Raw genomic sequence first — 23,378 nt, 5'->3', positions numbered from 1 at the left:
TTGTTTTCATTCCTTGGTGTCTGAAGTATTGAAGGCAGAAATGTGCTTCTCGGCTCTTGGCATGTATTTGTTTTAGTGATGGAATCACCCTGCAACACGGGCTGCTCCTACGGCAACCGCAAAAAAACAGGAGCAGCCTTCCATGGGGTCTGGACAGGAAACTTCGCAAGAACGCGGGCACTGTAGTCACTGGTGTGGGTCTCCCTGGTAGGGCCTGGTTGGGGAGGGAGGGCCTGGTTAGCAGGCGTTGAAGGAAAGCAGTAGGACAACGGTGTTTTCATGGTAAGTTCTGCATTGTGCTAACTCAGCTGGAATTTTTTTTAAGTATGCCCTACTCTCTGGGTTAGTAGGAAATACTGGAATTCAGAGTTAATGCTTATTTAAATTACATGAAGGGAAAGTGTTCCACATTAGCTCATATTCATACAATGGCATGCATTGTCCTTGATGTTTTATGTATATAAACAACTTACACACACATGCATACAATGTATGATGTATATATAATATATAATGTGTTGTATATGATGTAACTATATAACATTCCATTTATTTTGAAACTTTGTACTTCAAAGCAGATATTGTTTGGAAAACACTTGCACACATTATACTTCAAAGTTTAAGTTCTTATATTAAATACAGAATTGAGGTTTAAGATTCATCTAGATCCAGCCTAAAATGCAAGGCTTTCATTTCCTTCTAAAGGAAGAGTTCTCAACCCTATTAGCCTCCAATACTCAGTTTTTATAACAAATATTTTGCAACACTTCTTAACTATGCTAAAGTAGATTTCATAGTTAATATCACTTACCTACAACATACCTTTAAAAAAAATCAACAAATGCTGTAACTAAAATATAAAGGAGAAATAAAAGGAAAGTAATTAATAATGATAGAATATGAGGGCACGACAAGAGAAGATGTAATGAAGTAGACATATGCGGGCCTTTATACGTAGAGTCGCATATGAAGGTGACAGCTACACATGAAGGCTAACACAGGTGTCTCATATTGGCAAGTAAAACATCCCAAATTGGTGATAGGATTTCCTGAAATGGCAAATAGCTCTCGGTAAAGCAAGCAGAATAAAGTACCATCGTCCCTCTTTTTACATCGTAGTTGCTTTTGTGGAATTCAGTGTATATTAAAACCAAACAAAAAATATTTTGTGTTTATCTGTAAAATGGAGTTGGGCTCTGGGCTTAGATAATCATAAATAGGGTATTTGGTTTATTCGACCTTCTTAGACAAAGATCTGATGGGGTATTCAGAAGTTGACAGAACAGTCCGGTGCCAACAAGGCGAACCAATACCGTGACAATGAATCCTCACTCCCACACAGATTTCCAGAACATCCCCCAGGGGTAATTCCAAAACACTCCACCTTTAAACCACCGTTTTAAAAGACAGAACTCCGACTCCAACAGGAACATAATGTTAACGTATTTTATTCATTGACTTGAGATTTGCATCAAAGAATGGAAGGCAAAGTTGCTGAAAACCAGACTGTCTTAAAATCAAAGAGTGAGAAATTGACCACAATGAAAGCAGTCTTTTCCTAGTGCTGGCTGCTTCGGGAGAGCACTGCAACGACCAGGGTATTCACAAACAAAAAGAGTGAGGGCTACCAAAAGCTGTTCTGAGCATTTTATAAGTGCAGCTGGCACCAGTTATGGGGAATAACACTGTAGCAAATCTGTGCCCAGTGATGAGCTGAATGAAATGGGAATGAGATGCAGCATTCTCAGCTTCTCCGTCTCAAACAGCTGCCTTCTGTAGAAAGCTTGTCAAGCTGGCTGGAGCACAGCATCCCTTCTGCAGGGCTGCATGCCATTTGCTTGTCTGGAAATAACGTGTCACAGGCAGATTCCATATGCCGTGTACCAAATCGTGGAGAAGTGCAGGGTAGGAAGACTGGATTAAGAGGAAGGAAGCGAGGCAATAATTCTCAATCCTGGCAGGACACTGGGATCTCTTGGGAAGTCTTTAAAAAAATATTGATGCCTGGGCCCATCTTTTTGTTTTTTGTTCTGTTTTCTGGTTTTTTATTATTGAGGTCACATTGGCTTATAACATTACATAAATTTCAGGTGTACATCATTATATATAGACTCCATTGTGTCTATAAAAGATAGACTCCATTGTGTCTATAAAAAGTCTAGTTGCCATCTGTCACCGTACAAATGTGCCCTTTTACCCCTTTGCCCTCCCACCCACTTCCGCTCTGGTAACCGCCAATCTGCTCTCTGTATCTATGTGCTTCTTTGTTGTTGCTGTTTTTTTCATCTTCCACATATGAGTGAAATCATATGATATTTGGCTTTCTCCATCTGACTTATTTCACTTAGCATAATACCCTCAAGCTCCATCCATGTTGTCACAAATGGTCAGATTTCTTCTTTCTTTTTGTGGCTGAGTAGTATTCCATTGTATGTATATACCACATCTTTATCCATTCATCTGTCAATAGGCACTTAGGTTATTTCCTAGTCTTGGCTATTGTGACTAGTGCTGCAATGAACATAGGTGTGCATATATCTTTTTGAATTAGTGTTTTCATGTTCTTTGGATAAATACTCAGAAGTGGAATAGCTGGATCATAGGGTAGTTCTATGCTTAATTTTTTGAGGAATCTGCATACTGTTTTCCATAGTAGCTTCACCAGTTTACATTCCCACTGGCAGCATATGAGGGTTGCCTTTTCTCCACACCCTCTCCAACACTTGTTATTTCTTGTCTTTTTAATAATAACCATTCTGATTGGCTTGGGGTGATATCTCATGTTTTGGTTTGAATTTCCCTAATAATTGGTGATGTCAAACATCTTTTCAGGTGTCTGTTGGCCATCTGTATCTTCTTTGAAAAATATCTGTTCAGATGAGACCATCTCTTTGGCATTCATTTTTTTTGCAGTAAATGCTAGCTAATCTTACTAGTTTTGTGTCCTTATTTTTGTATGCTAGCTGCCCCCAGTAAGGTTATTTTTGATATCTCAATAGTTTTCTCCTTCGGAATTCAGGGTTCAGGATACTTATTACACATCTTGTTATGAAACAGAAAACTAGTGAGTCTATTTTGTTTCATTATCCGTTACCCCTTCATTTAAGCTCCCACTCACCGGGGCTGAAAGCAACTGTGTAGTTCTCTCCCCTTCTCCCTCGAATTCTCCTACACATGAACTTACCGACACATTCGCAATGCAGTGAGAGTCCCTTTTCTTTTTCCATCTCAATCCATGCAGTTAGCTTAACCTGCTCCATGGTGATATCCACCCACAGCATCCTGACTTCCTTGGAGGGACAAGGGTGGGACATCGGCGTCATTTTACAAGCTCATCAGGTGATCTTAATGTGCAGTCAGGGTGAGAACACTAATCTGGCAACTGGGAACAAAAGAAGAGTGAACCTTTGTCCCCTTTGCCAGGACAGAGGCTTTACAAGGTAATTAAATACGTAGGGAAGCCCCCACAAAGGAGGTTTGGGCCACAATGTTGTGTTCATCCTGAAATATTAACTAGCAGCACGACCTTGAGCTGGTTAATCTATCTAAGACTCAACATCATCTGTCAAAGGAGGTTAGTTCTAGTACCTGCCTTCCACAGGTATGATGCTTAAATGAGATGATATGTGTCAATCACTTAGCACTGTGCTTGATGGATTTCTTCATCAGCATCATCGTCATATTATTATTTAATGGAATAAAAAATATTGGATTGAAGATTCATTCATACACAGCATATATGCTTCCACAAAGAAGTGCACATTCTACAATGTAAACAAAAAATCTTTTAAAATCATTCCATATTCTTGGAGGGATTTTCCTTTGAACATAGATGGGGCAACAATTTAACAGATTTTCGGTTTTCCTAATTGAATCTGTTCCCAGTCTTTCTTGGCCTTCCCAGCCTTGAACCTCTATCTTGTTAATTCTCCTGCACAAAAGCCCATACACCTGTAGATGGTTTCTCCCCGTCACTGCTTCTTGGAGCACAGCAGCCCTCAAACAGAAGCAGCTTCAGGCTACCTACCATGCTAGACCAGCCCTGTGTCCACGCCAGACAGCGTCTGTTGGTTCTCGGCTCCACTCCCGCCCGCCTCTGCTTTCCTTTGTGTCATTTCTCATGCTCTCTCCCTCCAGGTGAAGATGAGCAGGTGGGAGGAAGAGAAAAGCTGTTCTACTTCTGGCTCCATCAGTGGCGGTACCCATAACTGCATACAACAGGGGGCCCAGACAGCATCCGAGGCTCAGGTAGTGGTGGGTGGGGTGAGCATCACCAGGCATGCAGCGGCTCCGGCCCTGAGAGGGCAGCAGCTTCTGAAAGGACAATGACTAAGGCAGATTTCCCATGTGTAGAATGGGAATAATAATAGCAATAAAAATAATAGGACCTGTCCTCTTTTACCGCACAGAACTGTTGTGAGCATCCATTATGTAATGGTTACTAGGTTGCTTAAAGGTTAATAAAGATCTAATTTCAAAGTATTATGATCATGCAAATAAGAGGATTCTCATAAGGAAACAAGTAGAGAGTAGTGAGAAGATTTCTCTGGAACACAGAAAAAAGACAAAAGATTTTTTTAAAGTGCCCTTACTGTATCATGATGCATTCTCCCAGACCAGGTTGTCCTATTTTTACAGATATTTATACTCTGTTGTCATCCTGAAGCAGTATAGGGTGGCTATAAAGAGCTTAAGTTGGTAGTCAAATCCCAGCTCCACCTTTTATTGCTGGGTTGTCTTAGGCAAGTTACTTAACCTCTCTGTGCCTCGTTTCCTCATCTGTAAAATGGGAGCAACAATAGACCTACCTCATTGGGTTGCTATGCAAATGCAATAATTCATACACGACCAAGATGTTGGATAATCAAGATTCGTGTGACATAATCAGAAAGCACTTTATTTTGTTTCTTATAGTCCATTTAAAAGTTCTTCCGTGGAAGAAAGTCTTTCCCTGCCGTGAATGAAAAGTCAGGCAGTTCTCGAATGTTTCCACTATCTTTAGATGATAAAAAGTTCTACAACCCCATTAAGATGCAAAACCCAGTCTCATTTTGATGCTTAGGAAGTTACGGTTCCATCTAATAATAAAAGCTTCCCATTTCCTCCAGAGTTCCCCCTAGCTGGGGTCTTCCACGGAGAAGCCAGGGATAAGGGGCACGATTCTCTTCTCTTTCCTCCGATCTTGCTCTCCCAATTTAATAAGCAGGCTTTCTCGTCAGTGGAGATGGGAGGAAAGGTCAGGGGGTGGGCAGAAAAGTTCTTTCATAATCGGCGCCCTTGGAAGATGGCATCCCACTCTCTGGGCTTGGCAAATGTGGAAAAGTGACTATTTTTCTGGTGTTTCAGAGTTTCCCACCATGACATTCAACTGCACCTCCCATGTTGACAGCAATGTCTTCTAGCCGCTGTCTGGTTGCTGCCCCCTCAGCCATGTGTGCTTGCAGGCGTGTGTGTGTGTGTGTGTGTGTGTGTGTGTGTGTGTGTGTTTTCAGTTGCCCACTCCACATAGAATCTCTGTTGGAGACCCGTTATTCCTCCAGGCAGTCCCTTGGCCAGGGTTGAGGAAACCTCCAAGCCAGCCGTCTCTCGCTCGTGCTCCACGCGTGGCCTCTGTCCCGACATTCTGGGAGTGCAGGCTGATTTTAATCCAGCAGCAACTCTCCTTCACTCTGCTAATGCTGCTTCCAGTCTGCCCTGCTCTCTCGCCCTCCAGATGCTTTGGGTGCACATCAGACAGCAACCCACTGTGCCTGCTCACTGCAGGGGACACATGCCGACCTCTGGATGGTCCCAAGGAGCCCTTCTTGTCTTGAGATGGAGAAGGAAGCATCCTCATCACGCCCCTTTGGTGCATGTGGAAAAGGACCCAGAGAGCACCTGTCTCCAAATACATTTGCTTAACAATTTTTTCTCTCAATTTCAACTCTTTTGTATATTGGACTTGGCTGAAATAGTCAAGAGTTGTATAAATAGTTTTCAACTATATCCTACTTCGTAAGCCCTCTGGGGTGGTCTGTCTTAAAACTCACTTTGGTATTAAATATCTATTGTCTTCAGGGCTTAGCCAAAACTGGGAAAGGAAGAGACTCATTTTTACATCTTTTGCATGTGAAGAGCATTTATAACAGTGCTTAATAAATGTTAGTTATTGTTACGACCCTGGATGTAAAACCAGACACGCGGTTAGTTTAAAATAAGTAAGTGGAACCAAAACAAAAGAATCACTCAAGTTGTCCTTCTCGAACCAATAGCCTGGGATAATCAATTTGATGTTGTGGAATATCTTTCCCAGTTTATTTTCAGAGTGGAAGAGATTTTCCTCTATTTGGAATGAATCAACTAGAGTTCAGCTTAGGAAGAGCAATGGACTTGTGATGTTTTATTTGTAGTCAGTGATGCCTTGAAACTGAGCCACAGCAAGCAAAGGTATGTGTGGTGACAACTGTGGCCAGCATGAGGCCAGCAAGTATACAGGGCCACGGTGTTTCATGCAAAGGAAAATATGGAAAGATTAACATCCAACCCCTTTGGCAATACAGTTTCTATCATTTCCTCCAGCAGATGTAGTAGGGAAATTGAATGGTGCTTTCATACACTTGGAACAATTCCTCTGTGGTTGATTTTTCTAGGGAAAAAGGCTTATTGCATTTTTTTTTTTTGGTGAGGAAGATTGACCCTGAGCTAACATCTGTTGCCCATCTTCCTCGTTTTGCTTGAGAAGATTGTCGGTGAGCTAACATCTGTGTCAATCTTCCTCTGTTTTGTATGTGGGGTGCTGCCACAGCGTGGCTTGATGAGCGGTGTGTAGGTCTGTGCCCGTGATCTGAACCCACAGACTCCAGGCCCCTGAAGTGGAGCTCGTGAACTTAACCACTATGCCACCAGGCCAGCCTTGGCTTATTGCTTTTTAAAACTGAAATCTTTTCATACATTAGGAAAGGTATGACTTTTTTGTTATATAACTGCAGTCTCTTTTTTTTACGCTGTGTTTTCCAAAGAAAGATGAGAAGTTACTGGATGTGGAGTAGAGGATGTGGTTCTGATTGGACCAGTCAACTCCCAGCTGTGAGAGCCTAGGATGAAAGCTCTTTGAATCCTTGGCACCCACTTCTCCTCCATCAAGTGGGGACCACAGACCTGCCTTGAATAACTCACAAAGCTATTTTAAGGATTTGATTGTCAATATGTGTAAAAATAGTAATACTATTATTTCATTATTAATGAAAGTACTTGATAAGTGCAGCAAAGTAGCTAGTTTTCCCGTTGAGTCTGGATTTAGACTTGCTGAAAATACATTTTATATTGAGCAGCCTGAAAGAGAAAGCAAAGACTCAGGGAGCCTAGAGTTTTCTGACTCATAGAAGAACCTACATAAGAACATGAGGAGTCCGTTAACACAAGCCTGGAGAGTTCATTGACTCTAGTAAGCAAATTACAATTTTTTCAATCAACCCAATCTCTAGAACAAAAATTAATTCAATGTTTTATAACAGTGTGGTCCTCACTCATTTTGTGAGTGAAAGTCACATTTCCAGGCAATGGAATGAGGATAAGTTTTTAACAGTTGTGTCCTATGGATTGCCTTGTTCCTTCTCAATAAGCATAATAAGCGGTAGATCCTGCATAGATGAATAAATAAGATAGCTGAGTGACGACACAGCAGGGGCCATGGAGATTGAGAAAGCATGGTAGGGATACTGGAATTAGCAAATCGCTAACTATATCAAGAACAACTGGCAGTGGATTTTTTACTGTGGGAGGAGAGATGACAAATACGGTAGGGGGAGGTGAACTCTGAGGTGTTGGGTTGAAACTGGTGATATTGATGTGAACTCAAAGTTAATACAGATAAAGATAGGCAAATAGAGAAATGGTTTTATAGAGCATGTGTCTGTGTGTATCTTTAGCTCTGTTCATGAGAGGGCTCCTAAGCAATGACATCCCAGTGGAAATGAGTGCACTGGTTTCCAATATTATTCTTCATTCAAAGGAACCGGGGCACCTTAGAAAAATGGAGATTCCAGGGCCAGGCCGGGGTAGATATGTGGTGGGCTTCAAACTTTTGTTGCATAAGAAAGTAGGGAAATGCTGAAAGAATGATGGGAACATGTCAAAAGGACACAGGAACTGGCTTGAAGGGACTCCCTTGGGACAATTTGGGCATAAACAAATTTGATAGTAATGGATTATAATCCCTTGAATAAAATAAGAAGCCATGAGTCCACAATGATACAAATACACAAAGAAATAAATAAATGTAAACTGGTACACTTATTACGGAAACAGTATGGAGGTTCCTCAAAAGATTAAAAATAGAACTACCATATGATCCAGCAATCCCACTCCTGGGTTTTTATCCAAAGGAAGTGAAATCGCTATCTATGGCGATGCGATATCTGGGCGTGTCCTTGTTGGGAGAGGTCCACATTTATGGCTGTAGAATGATGGAGCACCTGTCTGAAGCTTGCACACAATGGTTCAAAACAGACTAAAGACTAAAGACGAGAGAGAGGTGGGGTAGGAGTGAACAGGGAGAGAAAGCAAGAGCAAAGGAAAACTGGGGCATCTGGGTGAAGTGTGTGTGGAAATTTTTTAAACTGCTTTTGCAACTTTCCTATACATTTGGAACTATTTAAAACTAAATTTATCAAGGTACTAAAACTGTTTCACCATCTACCAAGTCTCTGAACAGTGTCCTAGATTCACGGTGCTCCTCTGATTACAGATTTTCAATGTTACTTAAATTTCTATTCCTTATCTTAATATTAGCTGTGTGGTTACCAGGTCTAAAACCTCGTAGTTTCCTCTTGGCTTGTTTCCAGTGCGACATATGGTCAGCGTCAATACCTACTTGGAACCTCTGAGGGTTAGGTAAAAATGAGCATCCTGAGGCTCCCCAGATCTATGAAGTCAAAAAATTGGAATGAGGACCAAGAATCTACACTATTACCACGCTACCCGGGTGATTTTTATGCACACTAAGATTTAAAAGCTCTTGTCACGTGGTTTCTATGGTGTCGAGCTCAGCAATTTTGACAAGGACCAAAGAAATGCCTTCAAGACACACACAATTGTATTATGAAATCCTCATTTTAAATCTAATTCTTTTCCAGTTGCTCGAAGTACTTATTCAAGTATTTTTTCTATGGGCCCTTGCATACCTGAAAATTTCCGTTTACATCACACATGACAGAAAGCTTGACTGAGTGTAAAATTCTTGGGATACAAACTTTTCCCCTAAAAATGCTGTCAATATTGTCAACTGACTTCTGGAATTTAATATTTCAGAGAAAACTGGGGACAGCCTAATTTTTGTTCTGTTTTTAGAGTTCTAGTATTAATTTTCTGCCTAGATACTTCCATAATCTTTTATCATTTTAATTGAAAAATTGCCAAGATGTGCCATTGATCACGTCTGTTGTACCAGTAAGAATGTATAATACTAATATCCTATATTACTAAGAACGTTTTTCACTGTAGGATAATTTCCTTCCATTGCATCTTTGACTATTGGCCTGGCGAGTACCTTCAAGATACTCAAGGATCAAAGAGGCCAGACAACCTTCAAGCCTCCTCACCTTCACTCATACTGTTCTGCATGGCCCTGAAATGTACTCTTGTCTCCTTTGCCTGGAAAATCCCTCCTCATCATTATTTTTGTCATGGCTTAATAAAACACACAAATTTATAATTATTTATATTGTTTAAAAGCAAAGTAGATGTTTATAATCTTTTGCAAACGACGTTTTTCTCTTCTGTGCTTTTTAAAATTGTGAAATGTATCATACACACACAAGACTTAGAAATAATAATAATACAAAGTCTTGTGTACCCGCCATCCAGGATGAGAAACAGAACATAAAAGTTCGTTAGAAGCCCCCTCTGTATCTCTCCTTTATTGCCTTTTAAAAATAGAGATATATACCTAGCTGTCATATTGTTTAGTTTTGAAAAAGTAAGAGGCAAACACAAATTTCGCTGTGTGAGGAAAGGCAGAATTGTCCCTATTTAATGAAGGCTCCCGATAATCTGAACAGTTTTGAGTCACAGTCTGGCTTGAACTTCTATGACTGTTGACACGAACGCTTTGGAAGTCAGTGGGCAAAGTTGTAAATGAGTCCTGGGAACTTTGGGCCTTAGGGCATCTGAGAGAACTGAGGAGTGGAGTCCAGGACATCCAGAAGAAACATGGTTAGAAAGAGTGAGTCGCACAGTATTTTCTCCTTCTTAGTTTACCATGTTCTACTTCCAGCTCTCAAGTAGTTCAAAGCAGAATGTTTCTGTGGAGTGAAATGAATCCCTTAACTTAACATGGCCGTGCAACTTGGAGGAGAGAGGAGTAACTTCATCAGCTCGTCATCAAGACAAAGCCAGTACAGATAAAAACCCAGCCAGGTTCACTGGACCTTCTGTGCACCTGTTAACTAGCATCAAGGATCTGGGTGACAATAGCACTCAGCATGCCTGACTCTTGTGTTGCACTGCTCTGACCTTCACTGGTGTCCCTTGTTGGAGCACAGCTGTCATGCTGGGGTCTTCCTTCGCCATCCTGGGGATTCCCTTTGCTCCCTTTGTCCTGTGTTAGATCTCCTGTTTTCTGAATGCTGCATCTTTCTCTTTCTTGACTGACTCTCACATTTTGGGGAGCGTATCCTCAGTAAAACTTTGAGAAAGGAGGCATAGAAGAAAAGATTTTTGAGACCTTGTAGTCCGAATAGCTTTGCCCTATTCTCATGCTCTGTGAAGAATTGATTAGGTATAGAACTCTAAATTGCAAATAATTTTCTTTCTGGTTTTGGAAGGTATTGCTCCAGTGTTTTCTTGCTTCCAGTGTTACTACTGAGAAGTCAGAAGCCTTGCTGTCTCCTAATACTAGACATCCTCTACATTTTCCTGTCTGGAAATGTGTAATATCTTCTTTTTACCCCTAGTGTTCTAATATTTCACGAGAACATGCCTCAGAGTGGATGCATTAGACTCCGTACTTACCGGGCTCTTTCAATACTGCAACTTATAGCCTTCAGTTCCAGGAAATTTTCTTGAATATTTTCTTTGAGTATTTTCTTCGAGTATTTTCTTCCCTCCATTTTCTTTCTTCTTTCCTTCTGAAACTTTGATTATTTGATTGTTTGATCTCCTGGATGGCCCTTTGATTTTTTTCATCCTTTCTTTCTACTTTATAAGAGAAGTCCTCAAATTTACCTTCTCAAGTGCTGTCGATAGAACTTTCTGCAATGATGGAAATGTTCTGTGACTGAGCTTTCCAACATCTAGCCACTAGCCACATGTAGCTTTTGAGTATTTGAAAGGCAACTAGTGCAAACAAGAAGTTAAATTTTTAATTTTATTTATCTTAAGTAATTTAAGTTTAAATGTAGTGGCTAGTGGTTACCACCTGGGACAGCAGACTGTTTGTTTTCTGACACCATGTTTTTAATTTCCAAGAGCTCTTTTTAGTTTTTTTCCTAAATCTTCCATTTCCATAGCCTTGGTTCTTATTTGATAGATGAAATGTCCCCTCTTATCTCTCTGAGGATATGGTTACAGGTGTTGCTTTCAAATTTTAAGTAATTTCTGTTTCCTCCCAGATGCTGCTTCTGTTTGTGCCTGTTTGATTTGGTCTCTCTCTTCTGTATTCCAGGTTTCCATTGGATGTCTGGTAATCATTGGTGGTCTGCTCAAAATTCACAGTGGGAAATTTAAAAGCGCATTAGAAGCTCTAAGCTTGTGAGTTTCACTATAGGGTGATGTCGGTGAGGCGGCTGTTGGGGAAACCTCGATGTCAGCATCTTTAAGCATTTTCTTTTTGGGTGGCCAGATTCCCCAGTGAAGAGTCTTCTAATCTCCCACCTCAAGAGTAAAGATTGAGCTGCTGCATTCTGGGGACCAAGTGGAGAAGAGATTTGGGTGGGGTGATCTCTTAATCCCCCTCAATGAGAGTAAACATCCAGACTTCTGCTGTGGTCAGGAGGGTCCGGGGCTCTAATTTCTTCTCACACAGCTTTCCCCTTGGTCCTCCTTATATTGTTGGCTCTTCTCTCCATTTTACCTCCAGTCCAAGACTCGTGGTCACAACTTAAAGAGCCCAAGAATTGTGCCCTTTGAAGATTTTGCTGTGTAAATATGGTTGGTTCTCAGCTTTCCCACTGACAGCCTGGGATGCTGTTTTCTTAGGTCTGTGAAATCACTTACCACTGATCCATCAGTTTTTCAGCTTCCAAAATTTTGTTGCTGTTGTCTCCTCTCCTCTTCTCCTAATCCTTGTGGGTTTAGGTCTTAAAACAAAACACTTCCTATTTGATGTTTGTTCAAGAGGGAGGAAAATTAAATGCACATGTTCAACCCACCACTTTAACTTGGAGGTTCATGCGTCTACACATTCTGTAAGGTCCAGTTCTAGAAGGCATCCTTCTGACTCATTTGCCTTCAGCAGACTTAATCCTGTCCTTCACTGCTTTCAAAAATTTCCAGTGGTGTACACAACAAATTGGATCCTAATCCATTTGTTTATATATGCCTCTTTCCTCAGAGAAAATATTAATCTTAAAATGTGAGGACCAAGTTTTATCAATAGCAGCTATCGCAGTTAATAGTAAGCACTCAGTAAAGGTTTGCCATATTCAGGAATGTATAATGAGTTTCCACAAGGGTCGCGGTGAAGCTTTTCAAAAATTGAACACCTATGCAGATACATTTTCTACTGACTAGAAATGTTTAATTCCTTTTTTTTTTTTTTTTTTTTGCTGTCTTCCCAAACTAAAACTGAAAATCGGTTGGCGCCGCCACCGCACAGAAGCCTGTGGAGCAGTTTTTGGATCGATCGCCCTCTGGTGGCACTTCAAGGAACTAACTTCTTGTACAGCTTGCGAGTCTTCGTTAAGGAGGACATCTACCTGGCGCTGCTGCTGTGAAAATCTCAGCGGAATGCATCTCTCTCTCTTCCTAACTGAATACGCATGACTTCTGTAATCACAGAAAAGCTATAATTTTCAAAACAATTTGATGAGTTTCTGATACAATATAAGGACATTACAAAGCTGAACAAAATTACAAATAGAAATTATACTTGTTTTTAAAACACAATCTATTTCTAATGTTTACTTTGTTTTCCTTATTTCTCAACCCACCTCAGTTGAATTACGATAACCTTCAAATGAGTCATTTATGATTCAAATGGTAAATAAATATCTAAAGTTCTTTATAATAGAAAATCCATTTTATTTTATGTAACAAAAACCCAAATTGTTTCTTCTGCTCAATTTCAAAATAAATCTGAAATCTTTAATATGCAGGTTTAAGCTTGTTTATTTAAACAAAGGCATATAAAAATGTGCAAAATAAACTTTCTTGGATGATCTGTTTAATGAAAGGGTCAAATTTGTACGCATCTCCCCTGTCACCAGGTTGTCATGCAGGGCTGTGCTTGTCAGCAAGGCTACACAGCCCCGGGCTGCGGGCAGAGCAGAGGACGCCATTTGTCTTGTGTTCCAGAGGAGATAGGACGTGATTTTTACCAGGCCTCACATGTGTTTCTAATACCATACGAGAAGAGAAACTATTCGAACAAAGAATTATTTAGCTCACAAATTATATATAGCTCATATGCATACATATATATTGATATCTAAATTGAATAAAATTATTTAAACTTTCAAATGTTTTACAAAGGAGTTCATGCCAAACAAACAAGAGAAACGGATATTATTGGATAGGAGCCGCAGAGAATAAAGATGGGCAAGATGCCCCCCTCTGCTCCCCATTTTGCTGAGAGCAGAAGCAGTGTTTAACCAGCCTGGGCCCAGAGTCTTTTCACTTCCTGTTCAGCAGGAATAGACCATTTCTATGGCCTACTGACTGTCTATGCTTTCCATTCTTAATCTCCTTCTTCTTCTTTTTTTTTTTTTCCAAATAAGCATTCCTATTCTAGTTATCCTGCCTCTGCCTCTACCATTTTATAATGGGTACAGTCAGAGCAGATAACTTGTCTTTTGGTTTATAAGCAGCTGGACCAAGAAGAGCCCATCTGAGCCTGATGGAGAGGCCTGCACATCCCCCGGGGATCGTAGACACTGAGCCGGACGCACTGGCTGAATAGGATCTGGGGGTTGTTTCCACTGGGGAAGCGATGAGTGTGCTGTATGTGCACAAAGAAGGGTGTGCCTGGATGCATGTGTTCACCAGGATTGTGGCAGAGACTGTTAGTTGTCCAAATATTTGATCTCCCCTTTTTCAACAACAATGTACTTTCAATTGTCAGTAGCTAACTGCTCACAGAACCAAGGCAACATTTTCCCCAGCCTCTTCTGCAACTTGTGTGTGGTTATGTGACTAAGTTCTAACAGATGAGATATAAGCACAAATAATAGGCATGACCTCTGGCTGTGACCTTAAAAGAAAATGCACAATCTCTCTTTCAATGTCTGCCTCTTCCCACTGGCTGGAATGCACACAGAATGCCGAGCTGTCTGGAGCACGAGGACAAGGACAACACACTAGGAACAGTGGAGTCACAAGATGGAAGGACCCTGGGCCCCTGACATCTTTGCATTACGGAGCCAAGCTTTAACTTCTGAGAGAGATAAACTTCTATGTCATTTAAGCTACTGCTATTTAAGGTCTTTTTCTTACACAGTCAAATCTCTATCTACAAAAATATGCCAAGGAAGGAAGTTGATCTCATAAAGGGCAGAATCTAACAAAATCTGGGGGTTTGGGGGAAACATTCTGGAGAAGTGAAGTTCAATCTCTGATCTGAACAATGAGAGAAATTAGCCTGGAAAAGCCCTGAGAGGAAAACTGGCACAGGACGTGGGGTACTGAAAGAAGTTAAGTTTTGAAGGAGACAGACGGTATTTCATGCTGAACCTGGAGAGAGAAGCACAGCCTGGATCCTTCTGAGCCTTGTAGCCATCTTGATTAAGGAAAGTGAAGAAGATGAAAAGCCACAAGTGAATCCCATGTTTCCGGCCTGGTCAGCTGCGTGGTTTATAGAACCGTTTACTAAGAAAAGACGTGATGGAGAAGTGGAAGGTTTCGGTGGGAAGATGGTGAGTTCGTTTTTGGCTATGTTGAGTTTGAGGTGTGTATAAGTAGGCAATTAGTTATGTGGATCTCGTGCTCAGAATTATGATCTTGGATGGAAATGTAAGTTTTGGAATCATTGGTAAGTGGATGGTAAATAAAGCTAGAGGAATGGATAAGAACATCTAGGGTGAAAGTCTATACTGAGAAAAAAATATACGAGAAGATAAGAGGGTCTAGAATCCTGAAAGAATTCCTCTATTAAAGGACTGGATCTAAGAGGGGGGAACTGACCAGGGAGATTGAGAAGGAACGGCCAGAGAGAAAGGAAGGAAGTCAAGCAAGTGCGTTGTCATGGAGACCAAAGTAAGACAGTATTTCAGTAAATAAAGAATGGCTGACATTGTTGGATGCTGTTGAAAGGTCACGTAGGATGAACTCTGACAGGAGCCTACTGGGTTTAACCACATGGAGATAATTGGTGACTTCAATGGAGAGGTAAAGGCCCTGGACGGTGGGGGTGAAATCCAGATTAGGGTAGGTTGTATAGTGAATGCGTGGTGTGGAAAAAGAGACATTTCTTTCAAGATGTTTAGCTCTGAAGGGGAAAAAGAGTGAGAGTGCAGCAGCTGCAGGGGTTCTGACATTGAGAGAGGTGTTTGGTCTGGTTTGGATTTTTAAGTTGAAAAAATTTGAGTTGAGCCCATTTAAACACAGAAGGGAAAGGTCCATTTGCAAGGAAATGGTTGAACATACAGAAAAAAGAGCGGACAACACAAAATTCAAGGCTCCTGAGAAGGTAGGAGAGGAGGGGAATTGAGAGAACATGTGGTTTATTCAGCAGAAGGGGAAGGAGGGAAGGAAGAATGGCGGGATGGAGCAGGGCCGGGACTAGGCTGAGGCAAATGAGGCACTCACCTTGGGCCCACAGTTTAGGGAGGCAGCAAAAAGCTCAGTAATTAAGATAAACACTATTTCAGTGCAATCGCTTAACAAATCAAAATTAACGCAAAAAAACTATGATGAACAAAACACCAAATTTTAAACAAAGACAGGATGGTTTCTGGGTGGGTGAAGATTTGGTGGCGGAAAGCTAAAATAGTTTTCTTCAGAAGGTTTCTATTTTCTTCATGAAGCACGAGGTGAGGTCATCTGGTGAGTAAGGGGGGGAGCAGATGGGAGGTTGGAAGTGAGAGCAGAGAAGGTTTGCATAGGTTGTGGAGAGGGAAGGCATGATGAGGAGAGACACATGGTAGGGGTGCCAGTGGGGATCAGTGCCCGGGGGAAGCGCTGATCATTCACTTATCATGGCACTATCTACCTGTGGTGTGGTCCCTAAGGCACCTGTCAGAACTCAGAGCAAGCACAGAGAAGGCAGACAGATTTATCACCATGGGGGTTCAGTCAGGGGAAGAAATTTAAGATACTGGCCAGAGATTTACTTTTGAAAATGGACCATACAAGCTTAGCTGGTGAGGGAGGAAGTCAAATCATGAGAAATAAGCTAAGTCAAATGTAAAATTACAGCTCCAAAATAGAATGTAAATGCCATACGTTTTGGGCTGAGTTGTGTACTCCCAAAATTTGTATGTTGAGGTCCTAACCCACAGTGCTTCAAAATGTGACTGTGTTAGGAGACAGGAGTGTTTAAAGAGCTAATTAAGTTAAAAGGAGGTCATTATGGTGGGCCCTCATCCGATAGGACTGGTCTCCTTATAAGAAGAGGAAATTGGGATACAGATAGTTACAGAGGGAAGACCACGTGACGACCATGTGACGGGAGAAGATGGCCATGCACAAGCTGAGGAGAGAGGCCTTTGGAGAAACCAACCTTGTAGACACTTGGATCTTGGTCTTCTGGCCTCCAGAATTGTGAGAAAATAAATTTCTGTTGTTTAAGCCCCCCAGTCTGAGGTACTTTGTTATGGCATCTCTAGCAAACTAATATACAATATATCTTAATATTGTAGAAATAATAATGTAGCTTCATAACTCATTAGCCTCTTTCTCTCATGAACCCTAGAGAAATTCTAGAATTAAGAAAAAAACCATGGATTTGAGAAATGAAGAGCAACAAAAACAAAACAAGAAACTCCTTGGGAATCTGAAGGCAGTTTTGAAATGATGTGGGAGGTACATGTGTTTATTTGGGGGGGAGGAGGTGCTCATCCTCGGGTAGTGAGTGAGCAGGAGCAGCCATGAGAAGGCCTGGAGGAAAGCAGAAATCAGCAGCAACATCCCCAGCCTGCCCGTGTCTTATATCACGGTAGCAGCATTAGGGCACCTGGCAGGAGAAAGCAGTTGATGAAAACAATAACAGGCTGACCAGCTCCCCTGGTGTTCATTTCTTTGCCTCTCCCCCTCCAAATTCTAGGGCTGGTGGATTACGAACTGGGGAATCGGTCTCCCAAAACTACTTCTTCCAGAGACATGAAAGGTGAAACCCTGGACTTAGTTGCCTGGTGGAGTGACAACAAATGGGAGTGATTAGCACTAATTCTGTGGTGACTGGGGCTCCCTGGCTTCCTTCTTAAATCCATCTGGAGGGTCACACATGCCTCCTCCCCAGTTCACATCACCAGACACTGCCCTGCACACCTGAGCTCACGGGCCAAAATGACCTGGCACCTGTGGAGAAGCAAAGAGACCACGAAATGCAGATAACAAACTGAATCACACACACCAACTGAATCAGAATTATTAGAACAGATGAACTGAGAATTTAAAATATGCATAAGGAATATACTTAAGGGGATAAATGAAGATATTAGCCATATGAGCAAAAAGAAATCACTAACAAGTGGAAATATGAGTTAGGAAAAAGGAGAAATTCTGAGGGGCAAATGGTGTGGGTCTGGCCTCAACAAGATGGAGGGGCTGCTGCAAAGCCACTGGCAGCCACACAGACAGCCTGGGACGGAGGCTCCCGAGTTAACTTCTCGAGGTTTTCAAAAAACCCACAAACTACTGAAATTGTTCTCTCTGATACCCCTATTGGCTTATTCAAGCTGCTGGCTAACCCAAATATGTACACACCAATCACTATTTCCAGACTGTGGCCTCTTCCCTCCCTCCTTTGTCTTTTAAATCCTGCTTTTGTCTTTGTTTCTTAACAACAATGACTGCCTTCCTCCTGTGACTAAATTCCTGAAGAAAATTAACTAAAAGTCCTTGAGTTATTCTTCGACTAAATAGAATAGCTGGAGGGAAAATACAATAAATGAGAAAAATGCCAGGGAGGTGATGGGGTTCAGGGCAGGCCGCCCCAAGATGCACCAGTCTGGTATGCGGAGTATTTCAAGCTAAAGACAATAAAGGCTCAGATTCAGTAAGAATATTCAACCTTTCCCCTCTGACTGCCTAAAAGAAATATAAAATAAAGGCCTGTGCCCAGGACAGGCCATCACCATAGATAACTTTGGGTTCCAGTAGACTGGGAGGATCCTTGCTAAGCCCACTCTTATCAAAGTTCTATTTGCCATACATTTGCTTTTCCATTTCCATGTGGGTTGCCTTCCTCCCCTTTGAAGACCCAAACCACTACCCCAAACGTCCTCCTTGTCTGGAGCTGAAGATACTTAAACAGGCAGCCTTGGCCAATTGGCCGAGTTGCTCAGTTTTCCTGAGCCTCTCCCATGTATACCTGTTATAAAGCTTTGTTTATTTTTCTCCTGTTATTCTGTCTGATGTGAATTTAATTCGTTGTCTGGCCAGAAGGACCCAGAGAGGGTAGAGGAAATGTCTTCCTCCCCTATAGAGGATACAGCTAAAGAATAAGTTAGAGATTTGTAAAATCAGATTGAGGGGCTTTCCCAGGAGGCAGTAGGAAAAATAAAGACCCATGGAAGACATAAAAGGAAAGATACATGTAGAGGATATGGAAGGGTGAAGCATAATGCCAATATCTAGATATTATGGGTTCAAGATGGAAAGGAGAAAAAAATTGGAAAAGAGGATACATTTACAGAGTAATGAAGGTAAAAGTCCCTAAATTAAAGAAAAATGAAAGATGTCAAACTGAAAGGAGTCACAGAAAACCAAACTGAGACAAAAAAGAAAATCCCTACCTAGACCCATTAAAGTGAAATTTAAAAACATCAATGACAAAGATAAAATATGCAAAGTTTCCAGAAAGAAAGGGAAGATTATCTAAAAAAGAGCAAGAATCACGTTGACATCAGACTTTCAAAGCAACATTACATACAAGAAGAAAATTAAGTAATATTTTTAAAGTATTGAAGTAAAAGATTTTGGAGGCTGCTGAAAACATTATACTAAATAAAGAAGTCTTCTATGCAATTCTCATGAAATCAGCATGCCTACCATTAGTATTAACGTATCACCAAGGCTCCTGGCCATCGCAATAATAGAAGAAAAAGATAAAATGGGTGTAAGGGTAGGAAAGGTAAAACTAAAACATTACTTGCAGAACTAGGATCATCCATCTTAGAAAAAAACCAACAGAGGAAAAAAACTATTAAAATTCATAAGAAAGCTTAGCAATGATAAAAATCAATAGTATTTTTCTCACCACAAATAACCAACCTAAATTAAAGAAAAAAATAGGGGCAGGCTTGGTGGCGCAGTGATTAAGTTTGCACGTTCCACTTCTGGGTGGCCCCGCGGTTCACCGGTTCAGATCCCGGGTGCCGGCATGGCACCACTTGGCAAAAGCCATGCTGTGATAGGCATCCCACATATAAAGTAGAGGAAGACAGGCATGGATGTTGGCTCAGGGCCAGTCTTCCTCAGCAAGAAGAGGAGGATTGGCAGTAGTTAGCTCAGGGCTAATCTTCCTCAAAAAAAAAAGAAGAAAATATATATAACATTCAAAATAATATAAAATAATATACCCTTCATAATGGCAACAAAACCCATAATGTATCTAGGAATTAATTAACCGAGAATGTGCAAGACCTGCATGGACAAAATTATAAAAATTTAAAGACATAAAAGACGATCTAAATAAAAAGTTATATTTTTCAATAGGATGACAATATTAACGTGAGTTCTCCTCAAATTAATCTAGCGGGTTCAATTTTAATCCAAATTTTTGTTGGATTTTTTTGAGGACCAACAAATTTGTCCCAAAATGTATGTGAAAGATTAAAAAATCCATAAGTAGCTAAGTCAGTCTTGAAAAACAATAAAGAGGAGGAATTTGTTTTATAAGATATCGAGACATACTGCAGAGCCAAGCAATAAAAACAGCGTAGGAAGCGTGTAAGAACAGACACCAGAAACCAACAGCAGGATGATCAAATACAAACGTAAAAGCATAAATGTAAATACACAAATGCGACACCGGGCAGCATTGGGTAAACGACTTAGAAACAAATGGCATTCTACCCCGTAAAGGTCACGTATTTAGTTCAGCCTAGAACAATATACAAACCTGGTAACTAACACTATACAGATCCATCACTGACAGCGGATTAACTCAGGGACATTGCAGCTAAATGAAGGGCGGGTACATCTTTCACCGGGGTTAAGAAGAGAATAACCAATTCCAAAACCTCTCCTTTCAGCTTGGGCCATACCCGAAACATTTAGGGAGGCTTTCCCCTTAGCTCTCCAACTAGGGCACGTATTTTCTAAGCAGAAGGCACGAGCATCATTGGGATTTCTCCCTCGGTGGTATGTGGAGAGTCTCAGCAGAGTCAACATGTCACAACATTTGGGTCTCCTGCATGCTGCTATCACACAGTCAAATGAAAGGATGGGACACTGTGGTCTTTCTAGAACATTCCAGGCACATTCTCTGCTCAGGGCCTTTGCACTTGTTGCTTGTTCTACCTGAAACTCTCTTCCCCAGATATCCTCACAGTTTGGTCCTTCGCCTCCTTCAGGTCTTTGCTCCAAAAGCACACCATCAGAGAGACCTCCCATAACTACTCTATTTAAAATCCCTCCTCGTCCCCACATGGGGATCCCCCCATTCTCCTTACCTGCTTATTTTTTCTCCATATTGTAAACATTTTATTTATTTCTTTTCTTTATTGTCTGTATTCCACTTCTTGAATGTGAACTCCACTAGGGCAAAGGGCTTTTGTCATTTTGTTCAACGCTCATTCCTGACGCACAGAAGGTGCTCAGTAAATATTTGTTGGAGGAATGAATGGTTCTAGTGTCTTAGCGTTCCCACAGATACGGGCAACAGTACTAAGGTACAAGCTCATCATTTGCAGTGCAGATAAATTATCAGTCCTTGATAGTGAATCTTAACAGTTGTGACACATGTTCAAATCAAAAAGTTCAAGTGCAACAGTTTGTTAACTAGCGCTTATTAATGTTCATGTAATGTGGATTCTGACAGTGTTCACTGGGAGCAGTGCATCAGGACTCAGAGTCATTATCTGAAGAGAAAATGAATAAATTCTGGCAAAAAGAGTTTATTGGTTCAGGAGTTGTGCCTTAAAAATCTCAATGATTTCTGGGGCCGGCCCAGTGGTGCAGTGGTTAAGTTCACACGTTCCACTTCGGCAGCCCAGGGTTTGCGGGTTCGGATCCCAGGTGCGGACCTACACACGGCTTGTCACGTCATGCTGTGGCAGGTGTCCCACATATAAAGTAGAGGAAGATGGGCAAGGATGTTAGCTCAGGGCTAATCTTCCTCGAAAAAAATGATCTTAATGATTTCTGAGCCTGTAAAACTTGGTTTATAAACACAAAGGTAAGTCTGTAGTCATGAGGTGAAAAATACAGTCTCCTTAGGAAGAAACAGGTGACATCAGAAGTAGAACACCTCTGGTAGATTTCCAGTTATGTCCCTTTGTCTATTAGGGAATTATATGTCCTCACACATTGCCAAGTGACTTGAAGTGATCCTGTATTCGTTAATTATTTTTATAATAATGCTGAATAACAAAGCATCCCAGTGGCTTACAATCAGCATTCATTTTTATTCCTCACAGGTGTGCAAGTCAGCTGGGATGGCTCTCCTTCAGGACGTGGCTTTCCTGGGCTCATTTGCCTGAAAACGTCTTTGTCTCACCCTGCTGAGTAAAGAATTCCAAGTTGACAATTTTGTTTTGTTTTTGCACTTTGAAGTTGTCGTTTCATTTTCTTTTGGCTTGTAAGGTTTCTAATGAGAAATCTATCAAAAATTTTTTTTTAATGATATTTGGTGAGGAAGATTGGCCCTGAGCTAACATCTGTTGCCAATCTTCCTCTTTTTTTTTTCTCCCCCAAGCCCCAGTCCATAGTTGTATATCCTAATTGTAAGTCATTCTAATTCTTCTGTGTGGGATGCCAGCACAGCATGGCTTTATGAGTGGTATGTAAGTCTGCACCCAGGATCCAAACTGGCAAACCCCAGGCTGCCGAAGCAGAGTGCACAAACTTAACCACTAGGCGACAGGGCTGGCCCCCTACGAAAATTCTTTTTGTTCCTTTGTATATAATGAATCTTTTTTCTCTAGCTGTTTTTAAGATTTTTTCTTCATCACTGTTTTCCACCAATGTGATTATGATATGCCTTGGTGTAGTTTTCTGTATGTTTATCTTACTTGGACTTTTTTGACCTTCTCAGATCTGTGGTTTATAGGTTTCATCAACTTTGGACCATTTTTGTCCATTATTTCTTCAAATATTTTTTTCTCCACCTCCGTTCCCTTTCTGAGGCTGCAATTACATATAGATCAGGCCTCTTTGTATTGTCATGAGGCTCCGTTCATTTTTTTCCAGTCAATTTTCTCTGTGTGCATCATTTTGGATTGTTTCTATTGCTATGTCTTCAAAGTCATTACTTTTTTTTTCCCCTGCAGGGCCTAATGTATTATCCACCCCTCTTAGATATTTTTTAAAATTTCAGATATTACATTTTTCATCTCCAGAAATTCTATTTGCTGATTTTTTTTTTTTAAATCTCTTCAGTTTCTTTCCTGTTATTTTTTCCTTTAAATCCTTGAGCATATGGAGCACTTGTTTTTGCTTGAGGAAGATTTTCCCTGAGCTAACATCTGTGCCACTTGTCCTCTATTCTGCATGTGGGTCACCATCACAGCATGGCTGCTGAGGAGTGGTATGGGACTGCACCCAGGACCCAAACTCATGCTGCTGAATAGGAGCATGGTAAACAACCACTAGGCAACAGGGCTGGCCCTGTGCACGTTTATAATAGGTGTTTAAAGTCTTTATGTGTTAATGACATCATTTTCATCATTTCTGGACACGTTTCAATTGACTGACTCTATGATATATTTCCCTACTTCCTGGCATGTATTTTTGACTGGATGTCTGATATTTTGAGTTTCATGTTGTTGTCTTGGATTTTACTGTAGTGTTTTAGAGAGAATTAAACTTTGTTCTGGCAGACAGGTTACTTACAGTCTGCTCTTTTGAGAGTTTGTTTTAAA

General features: G+C 41.0%; 1 long non-coding RNA gene across 1 annotated transcript; it reads left to right on the top strand.

Annotated features, from left to right (window-relative positions):
- Positions 1–147: 147 nt before the first annotated feature.
- Positions 148–13,083, top strand: LOC139080133 (uncharacterized). The gene is made up of 2 exons (XR_011534370.1): positions 148–282; positions 12,794–13,083. It is a non-coding gene; the product is annotated as an uncharacterized lncRNA (long non-coding RNA).
- The last annotated feature ends 10,295 nt before the right edge of the window (positions 13,084–23,378 follow it).

This window comes from Equus przewalskii, chromosome 28 (genome assembly GCF_037783145.1).
Source record: "Equus przewalskii isolate Varuska chromosome 28, EquPr2, whole genome shotgun sequence".
Classification (NCBI taxonomy): domain Eukaryota; kingdom Metazoa; phylum Chordata; class Mammalia; order Perissodactyla; family Equidae; genus Equus; species Equus przewalskii.
This window is presented reverse-complemented; position numbering and strand designations above follow the sequence as displayed.